The sequence below is a fragment of the Coptis chinensis genome, chromosome 9, assembly GCF_015680905.1.
Source record: "Coptis chinensis isolate HL-2020 chromosome 9, ASM1568090v1, whole genome shotgun sequence".
Classification (NCBI taxonomy): Eukaryota; Viridiplantae; Streptophyta; class Magnoliopsida; order Ranunculales; family Ranunculaceae; genus Coptis; species Coptis chinensis.
Window position 1 is genome coordinate 49,745,413 of NC_141464.1, and position 21,337 is coordinate 49,766,749.

Consider the following 21,337-nt stretch of genomic DNA (forward strand, 5'->3'; position numbering starts at 1 on the left):
AGATGTTGGGGGCCGCTTAGTTTGCCCCCAAGTTGAATTTGGACTTCATCATCCGCGAAGGGCTCATCCCTTCCGCTGTCATGGAGATGTTGGGGGCAGCTTAGTTTGCCCCTAAGTTGAATATGGAGATGGTGGGGCAGCTCAGTTTTCCCCCAAGTTGAATATGGAGATGTTGGGGGCAACTCTATTTGCCCCCAAGTTGAATTCGGACCTCGTTGTCCACAAAGGGTTCACCCACCCCTCCCCCCGCTGCCATGGAGATGTTGGGGGCAACTCAACTTGCCCCCAAGTTGAATATGGAGATGTTGGGGTAGACCAGTTTAGCCCCCAAGTTGAATTCAGACTTCATCGTCTGCGAAGGGCTCACCCCCCCCCTGCCATGGAGATGTTGGGGGCAACTCAGCTTGCCCCCAAGTTGAATTCGGACCTCATCGTTCGAAGGGCTCACCCCCACGCTGCCATGGAGATGTTGTGGGGAAACTCAGCTGGCCCCCAAGTTGAATATGGAGATGTTGGGGGCAGATCAGTTTAGCCCCCAAGTTGAATTCGGACCTCATCGTCCGTGGAGGGCTCACCCCCATGGAGATATTGGTGGCAGCTCAGTTTGCTCCCAAGTTGAATATGGAGATGTTGGGGGTAGATCAGTTTAGCCCCCAAATTGAATTCGGACCTCATCGTTCGCTGTCTTTGGCCTAATCCAAATACAAACGAATAAACACAAATCAAATAGAGGAAATTTGATATCATTTTCATGGCAAGTATGTCAATGAAAATTTGCTGAAGCTCTTGCTCACTCAGCGGCAAGTTGGTCACCACTACCACCGAGTGAGCATTAAAATACGGCTTCAATTTCAGCGCCGAAAAGATCAAAGCCAAGGCAAACTTCTCAATTCTATTGTATCTTGTTTCGGCGTCTAACATAATCTTGCTCTGGAAGTACACCGGCCTCTCTGCCTTGTCCACTACCCTTATCAGCACTGAACTGATTGCATACTCTGATATCCCCAAGTACAAATATAGCTTCTCCCCCTGCCCTGGGCGCGACAAGATCGGGGCCTTTCCCAAATACTCTTTCAACTCCTAGAACGCCATTTTGTAGGCCATAGTCCATTGAAAGTTGGTCATCCTCCTCAAGAGTAGGTACAAAGGTCGGCTTTTATCCGAGGACTTTGATATGAATCTATTGAGAGCCACGACCCTCCCGGCCAATCCCTGCACCTCTTTCACATTCTGCGGAGACAGCATTTCCAACAGTGCCCTTATCTGGTCTGGTTTTGCTTATATTCCATGGTATGTGACAATGTATCCCAAAAACCTTCTAGATGTCACCCCGAATGTGCACTTCTCTGGGTTCAGCATCAGTTTGTGTCTTTGCAATATAGATAATGTTTCACTTAGCCCCACCAGATGCTCCTCCCCAATCATACTTTTCTCTACCATGTCATCTATATAGATTTCTATTCTCTTTCTGATTTTGCTTTCGAACATCTTCTCCCCCACTCTCTGAAATGTTGCCCAAACATTCTTTAGCCCAAAAGGCATTCTGGTATAACAGTACGTTCCCCCCTCCACTATGAATGCGGTCTTCTCTTGGTCAGGGTCGTACATCACCACCTGATTATAGCCCATCGATGCGTCCATGAACGAAAAAATCTTGAATTCCGCGGTTCGGTCCACCAACTCATCTATTCGCAACATGGGGTAGCAATCATTCAGCCACTCCTTGTTGACGTCTGTAAAATCCATGCACATCCTTACTTTCCCGTTCTTTTTGGGGACCGCTACCACGTTTGACAGCCATTTAGTAAACTTGCATTCGTGGATGATTCCAGCGTCCTTCAACTTCTTTACCTTATCCCGAATTCCTTGCGCATACTGCGGTTTCACACCCCTCATCTTCTGCTGGACCGGTCGGGCACCTTCCCTCATATGCAATCTGTGGCACGTGAACTCTGGATCTAGTCCTGCTAAATCCTCGATTGTCCATGCAAACACATCGCTGTTCTCAGTCAACAAGGCAATCAAGTCACTTTCCAATCCTCTGACAAACTTGTCCCCACATTCACAAACTTCTCCTCCTCCGCGACCCCTATATTTACTACCTCAATCTCATCCATTGTCTTGGCCCCGACGAGCAACTCCTTCTCGTAGGCCACGGTCTGTAATTGCTATGCTGTCTTATTATCCTTTTCCGATGCCTATTTCTCTGGTGTGCGGACTAACCCTTTTGCGGTCACCTGTTGGATGTTTTGCGCCACGACTTGATCACCCCTTATCTCATATGTTCCCCCATTAGTCGGGAAGCGGATCACTTGATAATAAGTGGATGGGATGGCCTTCATCTCGTGAATCCATTTTCTGCCCAAGATCGCGTTGTATTGCGAGTTGGTATCTACTATCATAAAACGGGTAAAAACTATCACCGACCCTGCAGTCACCGGTAGTACCAATTCCCCTAACGGCTCCGTTATGCTATCGTTGCAGCCTAACAAGTTAGTTTGAGGGAGCTTCATCTACTTACTTTCAATGCCCATCTCTTCCATCGCGCCCTTGAATAACAGGTCCACTGAGCTTACACAGTCTATTAGGACCCTTTTTTACCATGTAATTACCCATCACGATTGTGATCACCAGCGACATCCTCGTGAGGAGAGGTCACTGACTCCAAATCCCTCGAAGTGAACTCTATCCTGTCATTTCCCTTGCTGGCCCTTGAAGTTGGAACAGGCCTTGGACTACTCAGAACCTCATTTATCTGCTGCAGACTGGCTGTCCTCCGCACCTTATCTCTGTGGGCATTCCTCCCCAGCGTTTCTCCACTAAAAATAACATTAATCGTACCCAGGATCCTAGCCGTGGCCGGCACTCTTTTGACCGGCTGCACCTCCTTGATGAACTCCTTCAACTTCCCTCTCCCAATCATTCTCTCTACTAACCATTGCAACGCAAAGCATTCATTGGTGGCGTGATTCCGGACCTGGTGATATGCACAAAATGGCTTTCCCTATATTTCCCTAGGTGTGCTCCATGGTGCTTCATAATAATGTTGTCTATTGATTAATGGCAAGATTTCTTCCAACGGTTTGTTCAGCGGAGTTAGCTATGTTTCATGGTAAGGTTTTCTCTCCCTGTATTCTCTTCTGGCTTGCTCCCTACCTCTTTCTGCTTTCTGTGTCGCCCCCTATAGGCTCCCCCGTCTCGTGCTGCTGTCCTTTCTCGGTCTCTCCGATCCTCCACTCCCACAGCATGTACTGACTTCTCAGGCTTCCTGTGTTCCTTACTAGTCCTCTGCAGAATATCCTCGTATCTTATGTATTTCTCTACCTTCATATACAAAGCGTGTAAGGTAGTAACCTCAATCTTGAATACTGACTCATGGACTCACTACACCATAAGGGCCATTTTGTAACAGAGCAAAATTTTCATTTGTAACGAATATATCCATTACTTCCTTTCTAACGGACATAACTGTGAGGTTTGTTGGTATCCGTTAGTATATTTCAATTGATTTTTCTAATTATTATCAAAGCCAGCATTTTAATGTGCGTAACAATTGTGTCCGTTAGTAAACAACTAAAATAATGACCAGAAGGGTATATTCGGAACTAACGGACAACATTAAATTAAATAGAAAAAAAAATTGTGCCCGATCATTTCCCCTTCTCGTCTCTCTCTTCAAGCCTCCATTGAACACTTCCCCGTCTCCTCTGTCAAACCCTCGCCGACGAAGAAGGAAATAAACCAGGTACGTTTTTTTTCTTTTCTTCTACCCAAACCCCATCAAGCGAATTTCTAAGTTTTTTTTTTTAATTGTGCTCCATGATCGAATCAATGGCAATTGGTACTGTTTCTTTTGAAGAACTTCTGGGTCATTGTAATGAACTTTATAAGAAGAATGAAACTAATTTGTTTGAAATCGAAGACCGGTTTATGGACTTTGGTTATGTTCCTGGTATACCTTTTTGCTTTTTCTAAAATTTTGTCTCTTTTTTAAGTGTTTGAGTTATTTGGTAATGACCTTTGTTTTTTTGGCGGTAGAAGTTGAGATTGAGGATGAAGAAGAGGATGTGGGATTGAAGACGCCGACTGGGGTGGACTCGAAATTGTTTAGTTCTACTAAAGATGGACTAGATTTCTCGTGTGGTCGTGGTTCTATTATGAAGAGACTTGAAGAAAACCCTATGTATCTTTTTTATTGAAATGAGTATTGATTTTTATATTGCTATATATAGTGAAATCTGCTTTGTGATTCCTTGACGTAATTTAAAATTCAATGTCATTGAGTTTACAAAGTCTTGGCCTATCAGATGTTTGTCTTGCTACTTTAGCCTCTGAAGGTTAGTGAAAAGGAATATTTGTTGAAACTAATTTGTAGTTTGATAAATTAGTTGATTTTATTTTTGCTTGCTTGACACTCAGTGGTGTGAAATTTGGCAGGTAGTAGTACTATATCCAAGGATGAGTATGAGATTCTTTTTTCTTTCTCCAAGGATATCCCAAGCAAAGCAGTAATCCATTTGTCCAAGGATGATTATGAGATTCTTCCTTCCTTTATGAAAAGCTTAGCATCATGGGAGGTATGAGTTTCTTCATTTTTATTTGTGTTACTATATGCGATATATTCTGGTCTTTATGGAAAACTAAGGTAAGTAGAAGTGGATGAGGTTATAGGACTAGAACAAAGGTGCAAGTACTATGAGTATATACCTATTACCATACTTCTTAGTCATCAGAGTAAGTTGCTAATAATACCAATAAGAAGCAAAAATTGCAGCTTGTACTTAAGAGTAGTGGGATAAGAAAGTACTTGAAGTCTGTGAGAATTACTAACTCTAGCAATAATATATGGTACCTAATGAACGTGTTGTACTTCAACAAAGAAAGCTTCATTATTTGTGAATTGCTTCTCTTGTATTCCTCCTACATTGGGAATTGTCTTCTGTGTGAAAAATGCCTTCCAATCTTTAGGTAGATTAGCGTATTCAATGGTAATTTGTCCTAGGAAGGGAGTGTGTATTTCCATTATATCCAATGGGACATTCACATTGACTGTAGGGAGTTGAGGCCCAAACTTGAATATCATTCAAGCGAGTGACAAGTTGCTAGGCAGTAGGCACATTCAGTTCTTTGCACCTTGGTGCAAAAGAAACAGAATACTACTCTTCTAGAGTTCTAGTGAAGGGCGAGTAGCTAGGTCCTCTCAATTTTTAGCACCTTGGTCCAGCCTTTGCAAGACTCCCATCCTCACTTGATACCGAGAAGTGAATATAAGCATAATATAATCGAACTTTGTGATATTTGTTATTATATACTTGTTATCACTCGAGGATCATAGTCCAGACTTGGGAAAGCTTTTAATAACACAATCAAATTAGCATTTATCTTTATCATGTACACTCCATAAGGTATGCACTACACCAAAACTACCATTTTCTAACAATTGCTAATTTTACATCGATATTGGTTATATATGTTACCAGCTTTATCATCGGAAATATCCGTTAGTAAATAAAACAATCGTTAGAAAATATCGCAAATAATAATTTTAATAATTTTGATTAACTTGGTCACGGTTAGTGCGGTATTGTATAACGTTTGTATCCGTGAGTAAAGTAATAAACCAATTAAAGAAATAGCGAAAAGGAAAGAAAAGAAAGAAGCGGGCAATTTTTGGGTAGGCACCCATCTCCCCCTTTTGATTCTCTCTCTCTCATTGTAAACCCTAGCTAACAGTTAGAACAATGAATTTCATCGCTCCCCGGTAAACTCTCTCTCTCAATTGACCGAAATGGAAATCCGTCGATCTCGGATTTCGCTGTAATTAGAATCTGGATCTCGATCGAGCAACTAGTTCCAGCAGGAGGTTGGCGCATCTTGTTAGGCATGGAGAAGCATTCTTAAAGGCTATTCCCAATTGCAGCAGCAGATTAGGTAAGCTCCCTCTCGTTCTCTTTTCTATCCGTGTTCTTCAAATTTGGTAATACGGTGGTTTAATTTCTTATTTTTTGTTCCAAGGTTTTTTAAAGAGTGATTTTTCTCCAAGTGATTTTTAAATTATTGAGAGAAGACTTTTAGTAAACTATCATGTGTTTTCGATTATAAATTCCTTTCCTTTTTCCTTTATCTCATATTTGTAGTGTTTACTTATTGAAGGGTGTTTGTCTCTTGGTTTTGCAATAGTTTCCCCTGTTATTGCTAAGTCTAACTTTGACGTAAAAAGTTAAATCTTTATTGGTTTAACAAATTTGGGGTTAGAGCTTCTTTGTCTTTGTTTTGATGTATCATGTGTATATTAGACTTTAATGACTTTGTTTCCTTAACAAAATGAATGAGGTTTTTGTGATATTCGGTTAGGGAAAAACAGTGAAGAGAATTATTAGAACATTATAATCATGACAAAGATAAAAACAGTGAAGAGAATTATTAGAACATTATAATCATGACAAAGATAATCTGTTTATATGTTCTGAGGTTATGAGAGTCTCAAGGAATACCCTTAATAAACATTTGATGGTTGATTTTATTTTATACTTTTGTGGCTATAAATTGAACATGTGTTGGCTGGTCTTCCCCATGTTGGACCGGTTTATATATGTTATATATGCACCTAAGACTCTAAGGCACCATGAATATCCTAATGAATATACCCCTTATTAAACAATTAAGTGGCTTTATTTTCTACTTTCCAGATTGGGTCAACATGACTGCAAAAGAGCTGATCCACTGCTTTACCCATCCATTTAATACAACTAGAGGTGTTGTTTCAAGAAATTAACTACATGAGTAGCATTTTTGTGCATTTTAGGTTGTGCGGGGCTCACAGGTCTAACATTGTAGACCTGTATTGCAAGGAGGAGCTTCTCGCCATCTCTCAATGGCTGATATAGTGACTCCAAGTTTGAAGGAGGTTACTAGGTGGTGTGAGTTAGGACATAGTAGGTAATGTCTATATTGACATGGTACACTTGATAGTCTTGAAACTTCATGATCCAATTTCTTCTAATTTTAACTTGGTAGTTGCATCTCAAAAGTTTCCCAAGAGATTTGGGAACTCTCAAATAAGGTTTTTTGTGAGGTGTCATAAAAACAAAGGTTCCGAAGAAAATCGGTTTCGTGAAATCCTCGATGCAAGTTATGGTCCTTCATTGCCTGGATTAGTAGCAACGAAATGGGGATTAGATGTGACATTGACTGATAACTCAACCAGATCATAGGCAGAGTAACACTTGTTTCAAAGAGTAATATCTGAGTTGATAATTTTTGCTATCTATATATTGGTGTATATTATTGTATTCAAAGTATGTTTTAATCGGCAATTCCTTTTTAAAATTGCATTAAGAGTAAAATTTTATGATGCGGAGGCTTGGTTTGAGCATAGTTTCGGACATACATATATAGAATTTGGGAATATGAATAACCTCAAAAAATTATTAGAATGACAGTTTGTCCCGTTATTTTGTTCTATTTTTATCTTTTTTTTTATTGAAAGATGTCTTTATCTTCCTGTGAATAGAACCTCTTTGTTATTCTATGCCTCTAACAGTGCCCTACTCTATATACCTCCATCATATATGGCTTCATTTTCTTTTCTTCCCAGATTGGATCACTTCTTGCCATATAGACACTAATTAAATTACCGATGTTTTTTCGAATTCCCCTGACGTCTCCATGGTAAAGATACAATCACAGCCTTAAATTATTTCCCTTTCCCTTTTTGAGTCTGTGTTAGTTGTGCGCAAATTTTAGACTTCAAGGGTGACTAACTGACTATCCTCCACTTTGTTGAGCCTTAGTGTTGAGTTTAGGCATGTACTAATTACTGGCTTTCTAGTTCAATTTATTTGCATGTTATTGTGTCAGTTGTTAGTGTCTGAAATCCTTACTCCATGAATGTTTCGTTTGCTCTACAGAGTTTGGTCGAAGAAAATGGACAAGATTGGTCACAAGACATAATTTTTGCCATCTTTCTCATAGTAATGGAGGTTTCATATCTCACATATTCTATTAAGGTAACATATATGTTTCCATATAGCGAATGTCATTGTAGAGTCAACCTTGTGTATGTGTATTTCTTATGCATTTTAGATGCGCCCATCTTTCTTTTTGCATCTTAGTGTTTCGTTTTCTTAGTAAGTGGTGAGTCACAAAGGAGCTAGTGTGGATTTCCCTCAGTAGTGTATTAATGCACCTTCAAAGTAAATTACTTAGTAAGTCGAATTAGAAATTAGAGATCTCGTGAATTCTAGTGTGAGGTTGGTTGTTTATTTTCACTCAAGTTATATTGGTTGTACATGCCTTCTTGCTGGAAGTTAAAACTTGATAGAGGTATTTGGAAGTTCTCTACTTAATATCTTATCATTTTCAAGCTTAGTTATATTAAATATGGGGTTCCTGAATGGAAGTGGGTAGTTTGTTGTAGAAAAAGGATTCTCTTGTTGGAGCTGAATTGGATATTTTAATATTGAATTAATTTTTGGTGCTAATATAATGATAGTACTCATGGGTTGGAATACAATAGGGACAATATGCCAAGGCTTTAGATATGACACAAAAATTTCCTTACACTTACAGAATGATTACTCAAGGGTATTTAGGTTTCTTAATTAAGTTGTCAGATAGCCTTAAATATGTTTTGGTTTGCAAAAGACAAATGTGTAGTTCTTGGGTTCGTTAGAAATTGATACCCTACTGAACTTGTGTAGTTCTTAGCTTATGCAGATATTGTATACTGTTGCATGCAACTTCTTGTACATAGTATCTTGTTCTTGCTTCTTTGGACCATCTTCACATTAGTTAACTCTGTCATTTCTTTTATATTCACCAGAAGTGACTAGCAAATGCATCCAAGAGCTTCGTATGCCATTTTCATAACGGCTGTTCCCCTTTTTCTTTTCTGATAACTAATGAAATTTGTGTACTTAGGTGGCTTCCGCTTGATGTTGCAAGGATATGAGGACGCCATTGGCTTGAACCGTTGCTTTCACCCAGTTCTAGTTCAGACATACTGACATTTGCACCGTCAAATAATCCTTCCTTTCCTCTCTTGAATGTGGTTAATATAGCAAGGTATTTCACAGACTTTCACATTTACCTTCGATATAGATATGTCCGCTAAAAGTGGCTTAAAAAATTGGTCTGTATTTATTTGTACCTGAGTTTCTTTCTGAATGGGCACACACAAAATACACCTTGAACTATAAGCATAAAACCTGATAGGCGCTGAGTTTTACGGATTTAAAGATTTTGTTGGACTGGTCTATGCAGAGTGTGGGTTGCAATCCTTTACCTCCTGTGAAGTGATGTTTGTGATGTCTGTCTAGAGAGAGCATGCACTGTAGTAGGGGAAGGTATTTGTTATATTCTCTCCTGTCATCTTATTACTAATCCCTCCTTTTGTTGCTATTTATTCACCTAGCTCCTTCTACATGTTTGAGATTAGCAAGAATACTATTATGTATTGAAACTATACAACTAGAACCTATATGCCTATTATGTTGTACGGACTAGTATTTTGGTTGTGTTGTGATTGTTAGGGGTTGGTTTTGTGTTGGGTTCTTTTCAGAAACTACAATGCAAGTACTCATGGGTTAAGTTGGAGTATAATGGTGACAATATGCGAGGCTTTAGATATGATGCAGAAGTTTTCTTACTCTTACAAGAATGATTGCTCAAGGGTAGGTAAGTGGTCTTAAAACAGTTTTTTGCTTTGGCATTTACCCAAATTGTATTGCCTATTGAGACGTTGTTGCTTGTTGCCATTTTTTCGATTTCTCTCTTAAATGCTTTTTTGAGGGCCAAAAGCTATCCTTTGTGCAGGTTGTTGTTTTGCTGCAACTGTGGAGCCTTTTAAATGTGCTCTCGCTTCATTTCCTACTTAAACAAATCATTCTCTTTACTTGAAGATAATATGGAGGAATGTTGAAAGGCTAGATTATGAAACGTGACTTTGCTTTCGTTTATGTTTGTTTATATATGTCGTTGAAATGAATCAAGGAAGGAAGTAGGAAAACTTCTTTAGCTTTAGTTTTTATGTTTATGTAAATTGGGATTTGGGTGGATTGGAGGCTTTGTTTCTATGTAAATTGGGATTTGGATTGGTGGATTTGTTTCTATAAAGTTTAATTGGTTGGTTTTTTCTTGTTATTCTTTTGTTGTTGTGGAGTGTGATATATTATGTAAGATGGAATAATCGATCTGGGGGCTAGAGCTATAAGTGCAAGGTGGAAACAATTTGATCCCAGAAATTAATTTTTTTTCCAGGTTTACAATTTAGTAACGGATATATCCGTGACATACCAAATCATTTTTCCCGCTAATTATTAGAAATGTAACAAATGCATCCGTTAGTGACTACAGCCCGCCAAACTTTACTCACATTTATATCCGTTATAAACGACCAATTTGATTGACATTTATCTGTTACAAATATTTATAGTAACGGATATATCCGTTAGTAAAATTAATTTTAGTAACGGATATATCCGTTAGTAATTTTTGCCTAAGTGACTGTAACACCCCAGAGCTAACGAATATAAGCGTTAGTAAAAATATAAGTAACAGTTATAACTGTTGGTAAACGCCTCTTTTGGTGTAGTGACTGGTTCGCTATTTCTACCCATGCTGGAACGCTATGACCGCGGTGCGCTCATCCAGGTTCTCCACTCATAGTGTCTCTTCCTTAAATCTACACAGAAAATCCCTAAGTATCTCGGTGGGCTTTTGCTTGACATTAAAGAGATCCGCGACATCTACTACCCTCTTTTTCTGATGGATGAAGTGATTTATGAAGGCCTGCTCCAGCTCCTCAAACCTTCGTATACTCCGCAACTCCAGTCGATAATACTAGTCCGAGGCTCCCCTTTTCAAACTGGCAGGAAACATCATACAGCAGAGTCCATTGTACTTCCCTTCTTGCCATAGTGGCACCTGCTGCCTGAAGTGGTGCAAATGGTCCGCCAAGTCTCATTTCCCATCATATCTCTCAAACCAGGGTTGCGTGAACCTCTTGGGTACCTCGGAATTCCAAACTGAGTTAGCCAGTGGGTTCTGATTCAAGCTGGCCACCACCTTCTTCTCCGCACAGTGTTTTTCCTTCTCCGCCGTGCAGTTAGCTTCTCTGTCCCTTTTGATCATCGCCTACACCATTTCCATGGTAATGCCTCCTGTGTTGTTCGCTCCGGGCTCATGAAGGAGTTCCATGCCTTGTCCCTCCACTTCACTACCCTCGGGTTCTACTGTTTTCGCTCCCCCTTGAGTGGTTTCCCTTTCTCTCCTCAACTCATCATTGTCCTCTCTAAGCCTCCATATCTCCTCTTGGAGCAATCTGGTCGATTCCACCTCCGTATCTTCGACCTCCTCTTCTGGCATCTCCTCATTCTCAATATTCACCGTTTCTTCCTCCATGACCTCAACTCTCACTCTTTTAGGTCTCCCTCCTCTTCCTCTTCCTCTTCCTCTTCCTCTCCCTCTTCCCCTCTTAGCTACAGGAGCCATGCTCTAACCTTTCCTTTTTCTCACTAGGTCGTGGACTAACTCATCCCCACAGACGGCGCCAAATGTGTCAACCACAAATATCCTTAATGGCTTCCTTTGTCTCTCTCTTTTCTCTAGCCTCCCTTCTCTTTTCTTTTCTTTTTTCTCCTCCTCTCCTTTAGATTCATTGTTCCTTTTTATATCCTCCCTCTCTTCTTTCCATCCGTTGATTTGCCTTCTATCTCACGGTCAACTTTTCCCCACCTGTGCCTCTAGGGTTCCTCGGCCCGGCTCCTGTACACTCCATCCCTTCTTTCTTATCGTGCATTTGGTTTGACCCTGACACCATCTGGATCCCCAGTCTTTATGTGGCCCACATTCTTCTAGAGTGTTGCTGACTTTCTTCGGTGCAGTGTTTCGCGTTCTCCTCTCCTTATTCCACTTCGGGCCCTAGGTTATGGCATCTCATTGGTCATAAAATTGGCTAATACAGTTTTCACAACTAAGCACATCTAAGTTTAAAAATAAATAACTGAAAGAGATACTTGACGTACCAAATAGAACTAATGGAAGGAAACCAAAATATGGAGAAGAAGAGGAGCCGTAGTGGGCGTCTGATATTTGATTGAGCTATAGGTGTTTGGTAATTTGCTGTAATAGAAATGATTCACCAAGCAATGTACATAATTTTCTGAGCTAAAGGAGAACCGATCAAGAGACAACCATTGTTCATGTAAAGAGTTTGAGGTAGAACGACTGGGTTTGCCATTTATTTCACATTTCATAATTTAAACCCTTACTTAATTGTCATGCTAATTTCGCTCACAGGGGCGCATTGCTGTTTTGTTGAAGAAGGTAAACACGTATACAAATAGAAAGTAACTTGGAGAACCCGAAAGGCTTATTGGAATAAAGAAAGGGCAGGTTTATTGGAATCGAATTATTTGTGCTAATTAATTACTCATTAATTTTTTTCTAATTTTACACGTCTTGGGTCTTGACCCTTGATTTATACCCCCTCAAATGCCAATAACATTTCCTTTTAACCAAAAATTATTCTGTAGAGTGTAATATACATGCATGGACCAATACTGAAATGTTCAATCCCCTTTCCATGCATTCAAAAAACTTTAAGTTCATAGCCTTGTTGTAGTATCACATACTCAAAGCATATAACTCATAGCATCATCATTTAATGAATCCACATTTGTCGCAAAAATTAATAACGATAAAAGATGGAATGTTAGCATTAGTTTATATTTTTTTTTCCTCCCGCTATTCAAGAACAAAAAAGAGAGCTTAACTCTACCTCTTTCACAGCAACAAAGCCACTGGTATTGATATTCATTGTTGTTCAAGTTGCACAAAATTCACAATTCAATTTTTTTTAAAAAATGGTAATGAATATGGGTAGAAGTTCAAACAATTGTCTAACATTCTTATATTGCACATTAGGCAACGTCATAACATCCCACAAAATGCAATTTAAAAATAAAACTAACAGTTATTCGTAGCTAGTAAAGTTTGTTTCAAGAAATGAAAATGGCCATATAAAATGTGTGTGGGTAGTAATTAAATTCTTGTAAAGATTTGAAGTTCAATACATCCAAGAAATTAACTATAGTCTAGTCAAAATACCTGTCTAACATGTTAATGTAGTTGATCAATGTTATCGATCGAAACCTAAACCCTGAAAATCACCCAGCATGACTAAAAGAAATTATGAGAAATAAAATAAAATAAGAAATATGAGCAATAAAATTCAAAAGAATGTATGTGCACCCTCAAGAAAAAGACTCCAATGCAACCAACCTCAAGCTAATCAATGTCCGTATAATAGCGAAGGTTCTTCAAGGAGAATAACCAACATAAAAATATGATAGCACTCTATGCCGTAAGGAGTAGAAAAACACTGTTAAGAAAATGAAAACATATGGAATCAATCAGTGGGTCTAGACCATTAGGCCAATAAATGTTCAAAAGTTAAACATGCAATCGGTGGGGTCTGTTGGAAGAATTTAAAACAACACTAACAATACCATTTTTCCTATCTAATTGATTGCTTCGATTAAACTATGATCCAAACCGTTGGGTATAACCAACATAAAAATATGATAGCAATCTATGCCATAAGGAGTGGAAAAACACTCTTAAGAAAATGATAACACATGGAATCAATCAGTGGGGACCATTAGGCCAATAAATGGTCAAAAGTTAAACATGCGATCTGTGAGGGTCTGTTGGAAGAATTTAAAACAACAATAACAAAACCATTTTTCCTATCTAATTGATTGCTTCGGCTAAACTATAATCCAAAGTAATAAACAATTTCAAATATGTCTTAATACAAAGTAACTTCTTAGATACAAAGATTTTATTGTAATATCTATAGACCTTGGCAGGTTTTGGTAAGTATCATTATACGTGCAAATATCAGCATTGCAAGAGGCACAATTGCACAAATATTTCAATTTACGATTCTTACTTGGTTCGCAACACAGATGTTGTGCAAGTTAACTAATTCTAACGCCATCACCATATACAACAAATGGTTTTGATGTATAAATTATGAGAACATAACACATTCAAATCTATAAGTCCAAACACATATAAATCGAATTCAAGTTCAACCACTACACTCACAAAGCAAACCGATATTAAGATAAGATCATTATATGTTCAAGACAAAAATGATAGAATTGATACGCCTCTTCACCATGAAAATCAATTTGCATTATTACAAATCTTGCAATAGCCAACAAAAAGGTCTTAAATTTTTATAATTCTACAAATCATTTTGATATTAGCCTTTATTCAACAATGACCAAAAAAACCAGCATACAAATAAATCATATCAAGCATATACAAAGTATCAAAGAAATAGCTTAACAAAAGCACCTGAGTGATTGAAACGAAAGTAGGAATATGTATCCACTAAATCAGTAATAAATAGGCTAGATTTTCCAAAACTAAAATGACAAATAAGCTAGGTTATTTCAAAACTAAAATTAGGAAGTAATATGAAATTAGGGGTGTACAAACCTTCGCTTCCGTGAGCTCTGCCCTCCATAATCATGTTTTTCAATCTACTTCTTCTGTTGATTAACTATAATGAAATACTGAAAAAGAAAACCTGGATTGGATGAAATCAACAACACATTTGAAAGAAAAACTTCATTTAAAAATATTATTGGTTAACCATTCAAAATCAAGTGTGTGAGTGTGGGTGTGTAGAGCGGGCAAGCAAGCGAGAGAAATAAAGATGTATAAGAGTCTCACCTCAACTATAGAAGAAAACTTTTAACCTCTAAAGTTGGGTTTTATGGAGAAGTAATGAGCTTTTCGACAGCAAGCACAACACCTTCTTTCGTCTTCAAACCAACTACACAAAAGACACATAAAAATCAAAGTTTGACACAACAATGAAAATAAAGTACGTTACCTTGATTGCACTCCATCCATTGATCAGTAAAATGTAAGAAATCTTTTAACCTTTTTTCAATCTTTTGAATGTTAGTAATAATAAACAAAATCGACGTGGAAGAAGATGGGTGTAAAACCCAGAGAGGAGTGGAAGTAGCGGTGGGGAAAAAAAAATAGACTCTTGTTATTTGGAATAAGAAGAAGACATATGATTTAATACCCCCTCAAATCGAATCCCAGCCAGGAGTCAGGAAACAGCCCGGTTTTGTTTAGTTGATAGAATAAATATAATATATCTAAGGAAATTAACGATCTTATGCTCCAAAACTGTTACAAGTTACTGGGAAATCAATGGCTGTAGAACACCAAAACCATGTACTTAGAATCCTTCTGAAGTAAGAAGTTGAAATGAACCAAGAGCATGGTAGCTTGAGTCGTAATTTTTTGAAGAATTTAAAATTTGGTGAGATATGATTTGTTTTTTAAGGCATATGGGTGCATTATAATAATGTGTACAATGTGGTGTCCACCGGTTGCAAATATTAAACTGTTGTATTGCAACTTCAAATTAGTTGACTGAGATTTTTGACAGAAATCCCTTCAGAAAACTCGAACTCCATAATCAGCTTCTTGATCCATAAAAATCGATCACGATTAGAAGACCATGACAACGCCATATTCGTCGTTAATCTTCACAGTCAAAAGAAGTGAACCTGAACTAGTTTTTCCTGCTCTACCGACACCACATGAATTTAAATCCCTTTCGGACATCGATGACCAAAGGGGTCATCGATTCCAGGTCCAAAATATACTCTTCTATAGAAACTCTTTCGGAATGGAAGGAAGAGATCCAGTTAAGGTCATTAAAGAGGCCATTGCTAAAACACTTGTTTATTACTACCCTTTTGCTGGTAGGCTTAGGGAAGGGCCAAATGATAAACTTATTGTTGAATGCACCGGTGAAGGTGTGTTGTTCATTGAGGCCAGTGCAAATGTGGGTTAGAAGAATTTGGTGATGTTCTGCTACCGCCTTTCCCATGTATGGGAGATCTCCTTTATGATGTCCCAGGCTCTGGCGGTATCCTTCACTGCCCTTTGTTGTTGATACAGGTAATCTGATTTTCCAAGTATTTTCCACCATCTACATACTTGATAGATTTTCTCTAACAATCTTAGCTAGCGGCGCTTAGTATGATAGTAAAGGGAACATTGTAAAATTAGTAATTCAGAAAAACTGTAAACGCTTCAAAAACCATATTACTTGGTCAGAATTTCTATCATAACATGTCTATATGGATAGCTATAGCTTGCTGTAAAATTTTATGGGAAAACTTTCATTTCTTATGCAATAATAACAAACCAAAGGCGTGCTACAAATCATTTCCCCACAGTAAATAAAATGTTCCATCAAACACCATAAAAGATCTTAATCAAGTCGCGACATGCTTAGAAGAAGATTAATTTACTCATTGGATCAATTATTTGGTGCTATAAGCTGTAAATGGTCAAGGCAGGTAGACCTTTATTTGCTCGCCGGAAGAGCTTTTAAAAAATAGTGGAATCTGTTTTTTCATCTTCCATAACTCGCACTAAACTGGATTAAAATTTGAGTACTACAATATAAGGAACACTTGCTTGCACGTTACAGGTAACCCGTTTGATGTGTGGAGGATTTATCTTTGGCATTCGCATAAACCACACAATAGTTGATGCAAGTGGTTTGGTACAATTCGTGACGGCTGTTGCTGAGATAACACGAGGAAAGCGTGTTCCATCTGTTCTACCAGTATGGGAACGGCACTTGCTTAACGCGCGAGACCCACCTCATGTATCGTGTGTACATCACTTCTATCGGGAATTGCACAAAGACATTAATAACGGCATGACCCTTGACGACATGAACTACATAGTCCACCGAAACTTTTTCTTTGGTACACAGGAAATAGCAAACTTAAGAAGCCAGTTGCCACCTCAGCTTCGCGCGTGTTCCAAGTTTGATATGCTCGCTGCAAGCCTCTGGCGATGCTACACGAGCACACTCAATCTGAAGTCGGATGATGAAGTCTGTTTCACATTCCCTGTGGACACGCGTGGAAAGTTCACCCAGCCTTTGCCAATTGGATTCTATGGCAACTCCATTGTGCATCCGGCAGCAATGTCAACTGCTAGTAAGTTGTGCGCGAATCCATTAGGCTACGCGGTGGCGTTGGTTAAAAGAGCTAAAGCCGATGTGACTGAAGAGTTTAGGAGATCAACCGCTGATCTACTGGTGAAAAAAGGTCGACCTAGAGCGACCATTTTTCGAACCTGCATACTATCTGACTTGACATGTATTGGATTCCAAGACATCGATTTTGGGTGGGGCAAAGCTCTATACGGCGGGCCGACAAAGGCAACTGTAACTGCGATCTTCTTGTTACCGTCTAGGAATATCAAAGGTGAGGATGGGATTGTTCTGGCAATTGAGTTGCCTAAGTCCAGCATGGAAAGGTTTGTCATTGAGATTCAGAAACTGCTTAGGGAGCCGCCTAATAATGATAACAACTCATCATCATTCATTGCATCCCCTCTTTAGGAGGAACTGAACCTCCACAATCATTGTCGGCGACAGTTACATTCTTCAGTTTTCCTATTCTTACTCTTCTTGTACTCAAAAACTAGATATATAATGATCTCCAATAGTTTGGTACTCTGGTAAGGACGTTGTATTTAATTAAGTGTTTAATTTATCTGGAAAAAAAAAAAAAAAAAAAAAAAATGTTTTGTTTTTTTATTTTGTAACATGGTTTATATTCTGTTTGAAAGTTTAAAAAGTTAAAAGGAGGGGTGGTTCAATATAATGGCGAATTATTGGAAAACTTGAAAACTTAGGGAATTCACTTGGAAGGTTAGTTTGATCGGTTTTTGCAGATTTTAACAAGGATTACTTTGGTTGAAGTAGCATTCTTACGGAAAACAACGGTATGGTAAGACCATGATTTGTGTACTTTTCCACATTTTGAACATGTCGTGTGCCGTATTTGAGCAGTCTCATTGCCTGCAGCCACATTCATGTTCACCAATCGTCACTGATCGAATTTGGAGCTGTAAACGACTCTTCAGAACCTACCAGCACAAGTGAATTGAAAACTCCCCGGACGAAGTTGGTGAGGAACTAAAAAAAACTCGCAACCTCCCCATGAGGAGAGCGAGGGGCACGTGCACAACCAATTGAGTTACAAGCTCATTTTGCAAAAGAATTTGGTGTGGAGCTCAGATTTAATTTTGTTCTCTTCCGAAACCCTTCATGTGTATGTTTTTCATGCTTATTCGAAATTTCCAATTAGTTCTCATTTAACTCCACACTCAACTTGTTTCAAGATTAGCACGTGTAACACTGATTCGAGTCAGCTATCAGTTAGCTTCTGAACAAAAAAATATAGAATCCAAAATAATCAATATGACTAGTATACTGCTATGCAGTGCTGGTGTGAGTGGAGAGGGAGAGAGAATGAGCGGAGAGAGAGAGTGGAAAAAGAGAAGTGAGAGGAAGAAATTGCAGTAGAGAGATTGAGAGGGCGTGGAGAGGAGAGAGACGAAGAGAAGAGACAAAGAATAAGGACATACATACAGAAACGAATCAAATGAAGTTTTGTCCACATACCCCTACTCGTCTCCGCTCACTTGAATATATCTTATTATTCAAGCATTTCCATATATATACAATCTTTTTTCCCTAGATGAGTAAAATTTGTATTGATGAGTGATGACTAAATTGTTACGCACTTACATGTTTTCAACTAGTCAATTAATTATAGGGTTAACTAGTATTAACCCCACCCCCCCCTAAATACACACAAAAAAAAAGTCAAAGTGGGTTGAGCGAAATTTTTTTGTGTGTATTTAGGGGAGACCCTAATTTCCCATATAGTGGGGGGAAATCCTAATTGGCTCATCTAGTGGGGGGTTAATACTAGTTCACCCTTAATTATATGAGATGCGTAACGTACTACCCTAAGATATTAAAAAAGAAGTATCGTGCTACACAACCTTTTTTTTTTTTTTTTTTGGCAAAGCGTGCTACACACCACTTAATAATTAAAGGAAGTGAAGAAATGATTGTTTAATCCCAAGTCCATCATAATTAATCCTTAATTATGTGCTAACCCATGACTGATCATTTCCACCAAGCAGTATTCTTACCTACAATCTCAAGTTCCAGCTTTACTTTCTTCTTCATCATCCCATTTTGATCACACATTGAAAGAACCAACCATGTCAACCACCACTACGACCACCGGAGCACATATCTTACTTTTCCCTTATCCTGCACCGGGGCACATATTACCATTTCTAGACCTCACTCATCAATTAGTCATTCGCGGCTTAACCATAACAATTATAGTCACACCCAAAAACTTACATTATCTCACCACATTGCTCTCAACTCACCCTACTTCCATCCAAACTCTAGTCCTACCTTTCCCAAAACACCCATCTATACCCCACGGTATAGAAAACGTTAAAGATCTCCCTATTGGTGCATTCCGTGATATAATGTGCGCCATGGGTGAACTTTATTGTCCAATCCTAAATTGGTTTGAATCCCATCATTCACCCCATATAGCCATTTTGTCTGATTTATTTCTTGGTTGGACTCACCAACTTACTAGCCAACAACTTGGCATTAGGGCATCTCCAATGGGGGGTGTAAACCGTATAGAGTGGAAATTTTACACTCCAAATATCAAAAAACTCTCTCCAATGGGGGTGCTATACCGTAAGTAATAGTGTATTAGCTAATAGAGAGGGTGGGGAATTCCCCCTTTCGCTATTAGTTAATAAAAAACCCGGACGACACTCGAACTGACATCTGAGTGAAATAATTTTCGGACGTCACTTGGAGTAACGTTCCTTTCTAATTCTAAAGTAATTTTTTAACTCGGACGTCACTTGGAGTGACGTCCCAGTTTAAATTAAAGAGGGACGTCACTCCGAGTTTAAAATCTATTTTTTTTTACACTCTTCCATTAGAGAGTATAGAGTGTGGATATTTATAAGCTATACAATACTATACAATTAGAGGTGTAAAATCCTAATGGCACCTACGTGGAGCCTAGGTGGAGGTGTAATTTTACACCCCCTATTGGAGATGCCCTTAAGAGGTTTGTTTTCACTCCTTCTGGTGCTTTGGCTACTTCTATCGTTAATTGCCTTTGGCATGATTTACCAAAACGGAACGATCCAAATGACGAAAATGCCCTCATTTCATTTTTTGACGTTCCGGGTTGCCCAACATACCCATGGTTTAAGTTGTCTATGGCTTTTCGGAGCTTTGTTGAAGGAGACCCGGATTCAGAATTTATTAAAAATGGGATGCTTAGCAATATAAAGAGTTCTGGGATCGTACTCAACACTTTTAGTGAGTTGGAATCGGTGTACTTGGATCACTTGAAAAAGGATTTAAAACACGAGAGAGTTTTTGCTGTGGGACCATTACTTCAACCTAGTGATGAGCACAAAGAGAGAGGTGGGTCCAACTCGCTAGAAGTTAATCATCTACTCTCTTGGCTCGACACGTGTCCAGATCGTTCAGTTGTTTATGTCTGTTTTGGTAGTGAAGCAGTTTTAAACAACAAACAAATGGAAGAGCTAGCACTTGGATTAGAGAAAAGTGGGATAAAGTTTATATGGATTGCTAAAGAACCCACACTTGGACATGTGGCAGGCGAATATGGAGCGGTTCCTACAGATTTTGAAGATCGTGTGGCTGGTAGAGGCTTTGTGATAAAAGGTTGGGTTCCACAAATTGTTATATTAAACCATCGAGCAGTGGGTTCGTTTTTGACTCATTGTGGTGGGAACTGCTGGAGTACTAATGCTAGCGTGGCCATTTGGAGCAGATCATCACATTAGTGCAAATCTTTTGGTTGATTATATAGGAGTTGCAGTTAAAGTTTGTGAAGGTTCAATGACTATACCAGATGCTGATAGGTTGGCTCGTATATTAACTAAGGCTGAGTCCAATGGCTCCCTATCCCTTTAAAAGTAGTGTTAAAGTCAATAAAATAGAGCTAAAGTCAATAAAGTAGAAATTAAATTAAAAAAAGTCGAATTAAAAGTCGATAAAATAAATTTAAAGTCATATTATTTTTTTACTCTATCTACATTTTCTACTCTAATATATATATAGAGAAAAAAATAGAAATAAAAAAAAAAATTTATTTTTATCGACTTTAAATTTACTTTTAAAAGGATATAGGAGTCATTGGACTCAGCCTAAGTCAGTGAATGATAATTGGTCAATGAGCGAAAAAGATAGAGAGTTTAGTCAAGTTGCACAAAATGCTGCCAAAGAAGGTGGGAGTTCGTATAGGGATTTGGATTGTTTGGTAAAAGAATTGAGTGCACTAGGCGTCGAAAATAATGAACGATAACTCTACAATTCCTTTTCTGTCTTTTC

At 38.6% G+C, this 21,337-nt stretch overlaps 1 protein-coding gene, 1 long non-coding RNA gene and 2 pseudogenes across 4 annotated transcripts in view; 3 read left to right on the forward strand and 1 right to left on the reverse strand.

Moving 5' to 3' along the window:
* Positions 1 to 15,335, reverse strand: part of LOC147476474 (uncharacterized) — a 29,786-nt gene extending 14,451 nt beyond the window's left edge. The window contains exons 1-4 of the mRNA XM_086584673.1: positions 14,752 to 15,335; positions 14,515 to 14,591; positions 13,285 to 13,384; positions 13,111 to 13,182 (exon numbers count right to left, since the gene is read on the reverse strand). The gene's annotated coding sequence lies outside the window, so the exon portion shown is untranslated. The remainder of the gene's footprint in view (positions 1 to 13,110; positions 13,183 to 13,284; positions 13,385 to 14,514; positions 14,592 to 14,751) is intronic.
* On the forward strand, positions 5,463 to 10,134 carry LOC147476475 (uncharacterized). Of its 2 annotated transcripts, XR_015208066.1 has the most exons (6): positions 6,824 to 6,939; positions 7,911 to 8,009; positions 8,923 to 9,066; positions 9,265 to 9,347; positions 9,563 to 9,678; positions 9,817 to 10,134. It is a non-coding gene; the product is annotated as an uncharacterized LOC147476475 (long non-coding RNA). The 2 variants fall into 2 exon arrangements; XR_015208067.1 differs by lacking the exons at positions 6,824 to 6,939; positions 7,911 to 8,009 and adding an exon at positions 5,463 to 5,931.
* A 122-nt stretch (positions 15,336 to 15,457) lies between the features above and the next one.
* LOC147476476 (benzyl alcohol O-benzoyltransferase-like) lies at positions 15,458 to 18,237 on the forward strand (annotated as a pseudogene). Its single transcript, XR_015207719.1, has 3 exons — positions 15,458 to 16,005; positions 16,544 to 17,861; positions 17,939 to 18,237. The product of XR_015207719.1 is annotated as a benzyl alcohol O-benzoyltransferase-like (transcript).
* Positions 18,238 to 19,149: 912 nt separating this feature from the next.
* On the forward strand, positions 19,150 to 20,920 carry LOC147476477 (UDP-glycosyltransferase 89B2 pseudogene; annotated as a pseudogene).
* The last annotated feature ends 417 nt before the right edge of the window (positions 20,921 to 21,337 follow it).